This window comes from Dendrobium catenatum, unplaced genomic scaffold, assembly GCF_001605985.2.
Source record: "Dendrobium catenatum unplaced genomic scaffold, ASM160598v2 fragScaff_scaffold_146, whole genome shotgun sequence".
NCBI classification, from domain to species: domain Eukaryota; kingdom Viridiplantae; phylum Streptophyta; class Magnoliopsida; order Asparagales; family Orchidaceae; genus Dendrobium; species Dendrobium catenatum.
In genome coordinates this window covers 731,222-738,861 of record NW_021318608.1, presented here as the reverse complement: position 1 = coordinate 738,861, position 7,640 = coordinate 731,222, and positions in this window count along the sequence as shown.

Here is a 7,640-nt window from a genome sequence, read left to right as displayed (position 1 = left end):
GACGGTTCCCAGAACTATTCTCAGGCCGATATTTTCTACAGTGCCGATCGGCCTGGACGATGTCCAAATCGGCCTGGACGATATGTACAGAAAATCACCTGGAGCAAAACTGGGCAAATTCTGGAGCAAAATTTCCACTGATCGTCCCAGGACGATCCAGATCGTCCTGGACGATCCTGGAGCAGATTTTTGATATTACAGAAATAACCTATTCTAATTATAGTCGATTGTAAATATTAAAATTCGAGAAGTAAATTTAATTTGCATATAATAGAAAAATAAAATCGCAAAAAATTAAATGTAAAAATGAAAAAACACACCAAAAATTTTTATAGCGGTTTGGTCAATCTTGACCTATGTATACTCTCTGGAGTCCTCCACTACGGGTATTATACTAAACTATAAGTGTCTCTCCTTTTGCCCCCACAGCAAGGTAGATAAGCCTTTATAGAAATCCCTTCCACCATCCTTGATGTGGAGGAGTACCAGAAGCATATCACCCTTCTGGTAACGGCCACAAACCATCAATCTTTTTCTACCTCTTGGAGAAGGTAGAGAGCCTCAGCTCTTTTGCTCCCTCTTGGATCAGGTAAAGAACCAAAACTCCTTTTTATCCCTCCTGGTGAAGGTAGAGAATTTAGAAAACTTAACTTCAAAGCCTCTCTCCCAAGCAAACCTTCAAAGACTCACCAGGCCACATGAGGAACCATGGTGTAAGAAAACCTCCCTTAAGTTAAAACTCACCTTCCTCTTCCTCCCTCACCCAATAACTCTCAAGAAATGTTCTCTCTCAAAGTACCTTCAACAACCAACCATTCCACTCTCTTTATTTTTCAAGTGATTATTCAAACATGGTTTAAGTATTAGTCTTCAAAAAACTCTAAAAATTCAATATGGTTATTTCTATTTGTATAGTATGATATGAGTTCATATAGTACAAATGATTCAAACACTAGTCCCGTCTAGTATGATACAAACAGTCTTTTAGATGAACTGTTCAAATTTCGCAAATATATCATACATCACGATCGTGAGGTCGTCCAGTATGATCTATTTAATTTCTCTATATTCGTACAGGATAATCCATGGGACGGTAAAAAATCATCTCTATTAATCATCCCGTATTGTTCTCATCATAAAACACGATCAGTTGATTTCCATTAGGTTTTCTAGTATGATGTAAACATCATATAATACAATTAGTTTAAAAATCATGATTTCGTTTGATATGATATGTGGGATGAACAATTATATCTCTATCAATCATATAGTGCGATCAAGATCAAACATTATAATCTACTATCATTAAGTAAACCATAATTTAATTGATTAATGATGGAGATAATTTAAGTAAGATTTTAAAATGTCATATAGTACAATTAGTTTAAAAATCAGTTTTTGAATTTCTTACTTAATTTATATGGCGGCTAAGGTTTGAGGATCGAAACAAATTATACATTACGATCAACATCATACAGTACAATTAGTTCATTATAAATAATTATTCAATTAGCTATTAAAGACCATTTTTTAAATAATTGATCGTAAAGTACAATTATAACTCATACAGTGCGATTAATTCAAGAAAAAAATTATCTTAGATTTTCCTCACTCCCGTTGTGTGTATGCACGATCAACAATTGCATACACTCTTATATGGCCAGACTCAAAAAATAGAAATTTATAAAAAAAAAAAAATTAAAGAATCTTTAAATTGACATCATATTCTACCCAAGCTTGAATCTTCGGAAGTCTTGAAAAGTGTACATTTTTCCTGAAATATTAGTACACACATACATAAAATAATATATAGCATTCATGTTAAGAGAAATAAAAAATTCTATCAATAATATTTTTTATCATCAAAATCACAAGCTATGGATAATGGATTACAATAGTTATAAGATGGTTGGGTTCACCAACTTCCTTGTGGATAATATTTTCCTTAAGGGGAAGAATGTTAGAAGGAATAAAAATGTTATCAGGATGAACTAAGAAATTATTCTCGTTTGAAATATTCTCCATAATTTTAGGTTTAACCAACGAATTATTTCTTAAATGAGGGTGGATGAGATAAAATCCATTCTTTAGTTAACCCAAAGATTCGCAATGATCACAAAATAGAGGAAATTCTTCCATGATAACCATTTGAGTATATCCAATTTTTTTCTTGTCCAAGCCACACATTATTAAGATAATGCTTTGTAATGTCAACTTCAACCAACACATGAGCAACAGATAGTCTAGAATAGGTTATAGTAGCATTATCAATTTTAAGAGGTCTTCCAAAAAAAAGATCCTAAACCATGAAAAATATGAGGAGAAAACAGACGTGACTGAAGATCAGGGAAGGAGATTCAAATCGGCACAATATGGGATTCAATAGAAAAGTCAAAAAGGGGCGGCCATTTGACTTATTTCATAAAGTAATTGCTAACATAATAAGATTTATGAGCAAAAATTTTATTGTAATTAATATCATTAGAAAGCTTGATTAACACATGCCAAGGATTCAGAAGAGTAACAGAAAATTCATCTTCGAGTTTAAGACTAAAAAAGAAGTTCTGAATAACATTAAGATTAGGTCTGCTCAATGTAAATATATCAATCAAAGCAAATTCAAAAGGGGATGTGAAAGCCACAATTTCCTCTTCTGAGTGATGGTAGTCCAAATAAAGTTTTGGCTTTGAGATCAGGGAAAACCACCAAGGAGGAAGCCCTTGAAAGAAATTCTTTAGAAGAGCATAATTTATTTTTATCAGCTAAGAAACCTGGATCTTGGAACAAAACTTGATTAACCGCCATCAAGCCGATGAATTAGCCGAAGGTGGAAGAATCAAGGAAAATGAAAACAAAAATTTGAAGGAAACTAAGGTACAAAAAATTCCTAACCGACCGAAAGTCGAGTAGGAAGAAAATCATGAATGGAGGATGAAAGAAAACTTCCCTAAGCAAAGATCCACACAATCAAGCATTATTGAGTAGTTGATTTGAGACCATCGAAGCCAAGTGGCGATGACGACATAGCCAAGGCCAAAAGAGGCGTCCACAAAATGTGCTAATTATATTTTCTAATTGATACCTTGTTACTTTTTTTAAGCCAACCATATGTTAGGTAAGTAAATTCAAATGAAGACGAAGACAATAAATTTCACAAATTCATGATACATAGGTTTAAATAATCATGTGATATTCATCTATATCCATGACTTCATAGATAACAAATATTTCAGTAAGCATAAAAAGATAAGTACAATAAATGCTTATTTTGTGCATAAGAGGAAAATGATAGATATATTACTTTCTCTATGTAAATTATTGAGAAAGAATGTATCCACCTATTGCAAAAATGAGAGTAGAATGTATTGAAGAAGACATTGCTACTACTACTATTATGACTTATCATTTTCTCCTAGGAGAGCTTCTTCCTCTCTTCTCTTCTCTATTGAAAGAGCTTCTTCTTACTATGGGTAAAAGCTTAAGTCACTCTCCCCTTTCTCTTCCTCTCTTCTCTTCTTTATTGAAAGAGCTTCTTCTTCTTATGGTTAATGAATTTCATAATTTGATTCACAAAGATAGCACAATGTGTGAATGAGCAATCCTCTAATCAATAAATTATAAAGCTTATCAAGTGTGCCTCTTAAAGAAGACATTCATGCGCATAAGCAATATAGTAGAACAAATGTCTTAAATGTAATAAATTTAACCCATTGGGTAAAATATAAATCAAAATTTTGATCTCCTGATCTCCTTGAAGAAAAAGTTCTTAACATTTAACAAAATAAAGTACAATATGTTTAGAATTTGAAACTCCAAGATGATATTAGAGTAGCTTTTCTTACATACTATTTTAAAGTTATCAACTTACTAAATCATTTTTGTTTGTATGCCTACATAGATTTAGTATCTTAAAATATTCAACTCACTTCCTTTTTATTACTTATATCTTTGTATGCTTTTTTTTATAGGTAATTGCATGCAATTGGAGTTGAGCATTTTCTAAACTATGGATTAGGTTCTAATGGCATTTACTTTCCTATCTTTTGGATACTTACAAAAATGTCAATTTGGTATTATTAATCTTCAAAAAAAAAGTTTGAATATTAATCCTTTTATCCCTCTATTCATTAAAAAAATATGACTAAAAAATAAGGTTTTATTCAGATTTTTTAAGATGTATAACTATTACTGGCTAGTTTGGCTAATTCTTTTAGTCACTTTTATTGAAAAAAAAAAATATATGATTGCATATTATAATCATGCTAGCAAATCATTTTCCAACAAAAAATATAGAGTACCCAATGCACAAATGATTATCTCGTTACGTGTCAAAATTGTTGTAAAAAGGTTACTTTTAGCCATATATATGTAGCTCATCTTGATTAGATGGTAGGGAGCTTCGGCTTCCAATCAAGAAATTTTAAGTTCAAGAAAAAAATAAAAATAATATTTATAGAATTATTTAGATTAAAAAAAATATTTTGAGTTCAAGGCCTGCATGTATAATATTTTAAGAGAATAAATGACTATAAATTGATATTTACTCAAATGCTATAAAAACCATTGATAATAACTAAAATTTCAACATAAAAGGAGTCTCATACACTAAACACTTTTAGTCTTTTTTTTTTTTTTTTTTTAGTCTCATACACTAAACACTTTGTCTTTTTTATTTTTTGGGAAAAATTGAGGGCTTAGCCCATTTTTCATTGATGAAAGCTAGTTACATGTGTAAGAGTAAGGCCAAAAATGTGCAGTAGCACCAAAATTTGAGGTGAAGAAAAACCTAAGCAAAAATTACAAAAACAAAGCCTCAAGAAGAAATAACAAAACTGCTCATAAACAAAACAATTCTAAGCAAATAAAAACCATTCTTGGAACAAAGCCGAGCAGGATAGCTGATCTGATTTGATATAATTGAAGGGCTCAGGAATTGCCCAGTTTTCTCAACCTGGTTGCAGCAAGCCCGCACCGAAGAAAGTATCTGCCATCCAAGGGAGAAAAGAAGAGCAAACACTTTTAGTCTTTTACATCCCTTAAATGTGCTTAAAGTCATAAAGATTGAAAGCCACGTTAGGTATTTCAATATATATTACAGTATAAAAGGTGAAGATTGTAGTACCATTAGTAGAATTTCTCCATCATTTTATAATAATAGATAGGGAGTTTTACATACATACCACTTAATACTATTCTATTTACATATTTAAAACCTAAAACTTTAATATTACATAAATACCACCCATAGTTCATTTTCATACAAAATATGAGTGGTAGAAATGAAATATATGAGTGGTAGGAAAGAAATATAAGTGGTATATTTGATATTAAAATAATATAGGGTGGTATGGATGTAATATTAAAGTTTTAGGTGTTAGATATGTAAATAGGATGTTATAAAGTGGTATGTATGTAAATTTCCCTAATAGATATTCCTTTTAAATATAATAAAACACTTACTTTTTCAATCTCCCATCTTTCAATACAAATTCTCTTCCTTTTTCATGATAGTGCAACTTTTTTGACCGGTAATATTTAAACTCTTTGGAGACCTTTTTCTCTTAATTGTTTTCCTTTTTTTTATTTTAATTTTGAGCTATATCACTTGTTAAAAAAGAAAAGCTATGCCTCTTGTTATGGTTTCAAGTGAATGGTGGCAAACATGTAGTGTTTGTAGTAAAGCAGAAAGGACAAAATGAACATAGATTTTAAGAAAAGAAAGATGTGACTTTTTTTCTTTTTATTTTGTTGCAGTTATTCCATGCTAATGCTTTGGTAACAGTGCCTTGATTGTGGGATGTAAGCATATTTTTCTTGTTGTTGTACAGCCAAATACGTTCATGGAATGCTATAGTTGGGCTCACCATAAGTCAGGGTGCGCTAGCCATGTTCTCATTCAGTAGGGCCTCTCGGCACAAATAGAGATGATCACTTGCTCTAGCTTGAGGAGCTATTTACCCAATTATCAGGAGAGACTCATCTGCGGCCAACCTGAACCAGAGATTTCATCAGCAAGTCGGTCTTCCTCTCTAGAGATCGACTTACGACATTGTTTACTCGGTCAATGATTTCCCCTAGCCATTCATTTGAGAAAATTTTGGACAAATTTTTAAAAGGATCAGACTTTAGGTATAAATTAGGAGAAGGAACACATTATAAATAAAATTTAAAAAGGATTAAAAACATGAATGGGTAGCTCATTTGGCAAAAAAACGCAAAGCATAAAAGCGTTTTTAGGGAAAATGATTTTGCCCTTTGCGTTTCCATAGAAAATGCATTTCTTTTGTGCGTTTTGGGCTTAAAATCCAAAAAAAGTAAGTGTCGAAAAGAGAAAATGCAAAGAGAGAAAGGGAGAGACATAAATAATTTTTAAATGAAGAAATGCTTATTGAGAGCAGAAATTTTATAAAGCATTATAATTCTCTTTATATTACTTTTAGAAATATAAATTTAATTTAAAATTAATTTAAATTATTTTAAATGATGTAATTTCAATTAACTTAAAAAATATTAATAAAAATAATCTAATTTAATATTATATTTATGAATAATTTTTAAAATAACTTAAATTTATATATATTAAATTGAATATAAGTATTAATTTATTAAGAAATTGTTAATTACCTAACATTTAACGATTTAGTATAATTAGTATTGTTGCGGGCTAGAATATAAGTGGTGATATAGTTAGAAAACTTTCGTCTCAGCGTTGTACGGATATCCATCACACAAATAGAAGAAAAATATATTGAGCATTTAAATGTCTTAATGGCATCATAATTCAACGATTATGGGCTCGTTGGATTCGTCTCGTCGAACCACTCGATTTAACTATAAGCATGTCATATTTAGAAACTGTTTGGTGATCCAAATTATGAATTGAACCTTCCAAATGCGCTTCGGGTCTTTGATTTGGACACATTTGAGCTCGGATCGGGTCGAATTTGATGTCGTTGGGTTCGTATTTTTGAGTCCTTCAGTTCAACTATAAGTTCATCGAAATCAGAGTTCATATAATTTCCGATTTAATTTTTAAAATTTCTAACATGATTTTGCTTTGAGATTCGTGCCCGATCATGAAATTTTTTTGAAGATATATCAATTATAAAATTTAACTAATGTTAAAATGTTATCATATCAAGCTTTAGGGGTATCAATTCGGGTCAACGAGTCAGGTTCGGGTCAAACCCGATCTGATCCGGCCGTAAACGGGTTGACAACCCGACCCAATTTTGCAAACGGGTCAGGTTTGTCAACCCGGACCCGACCTGTTCGGGTTACCAGGTTGACCCGACCAGACCCGCGAGTTAGAAATCACGAGCACATCTTCGGGCGGGACCGGGAGGGCGGCACCGATAGCGCTTGCGGGGTGGACCGTGGACGGGCCAGACGGCGGCAACGGCAACGCCTGCGCTAGTGTGAGTTGCGGGACGCGGGGACAAATGCAAAAAAGCGATGAGCGACCCTTCTCGCACTGTTCGGGTTTGTTCGTCCATTGGTAGACACGGTGACGTTCTGGCAGTTGGCACGACCACTCACTGACTCCACTGACATGGTCTTAGCAGACGCAGTGAGCCGGTGAACATTCTCGCCTTCCAGTAGACTCGAATCAGAATCACTCGTGACGCCTAACATCGTGA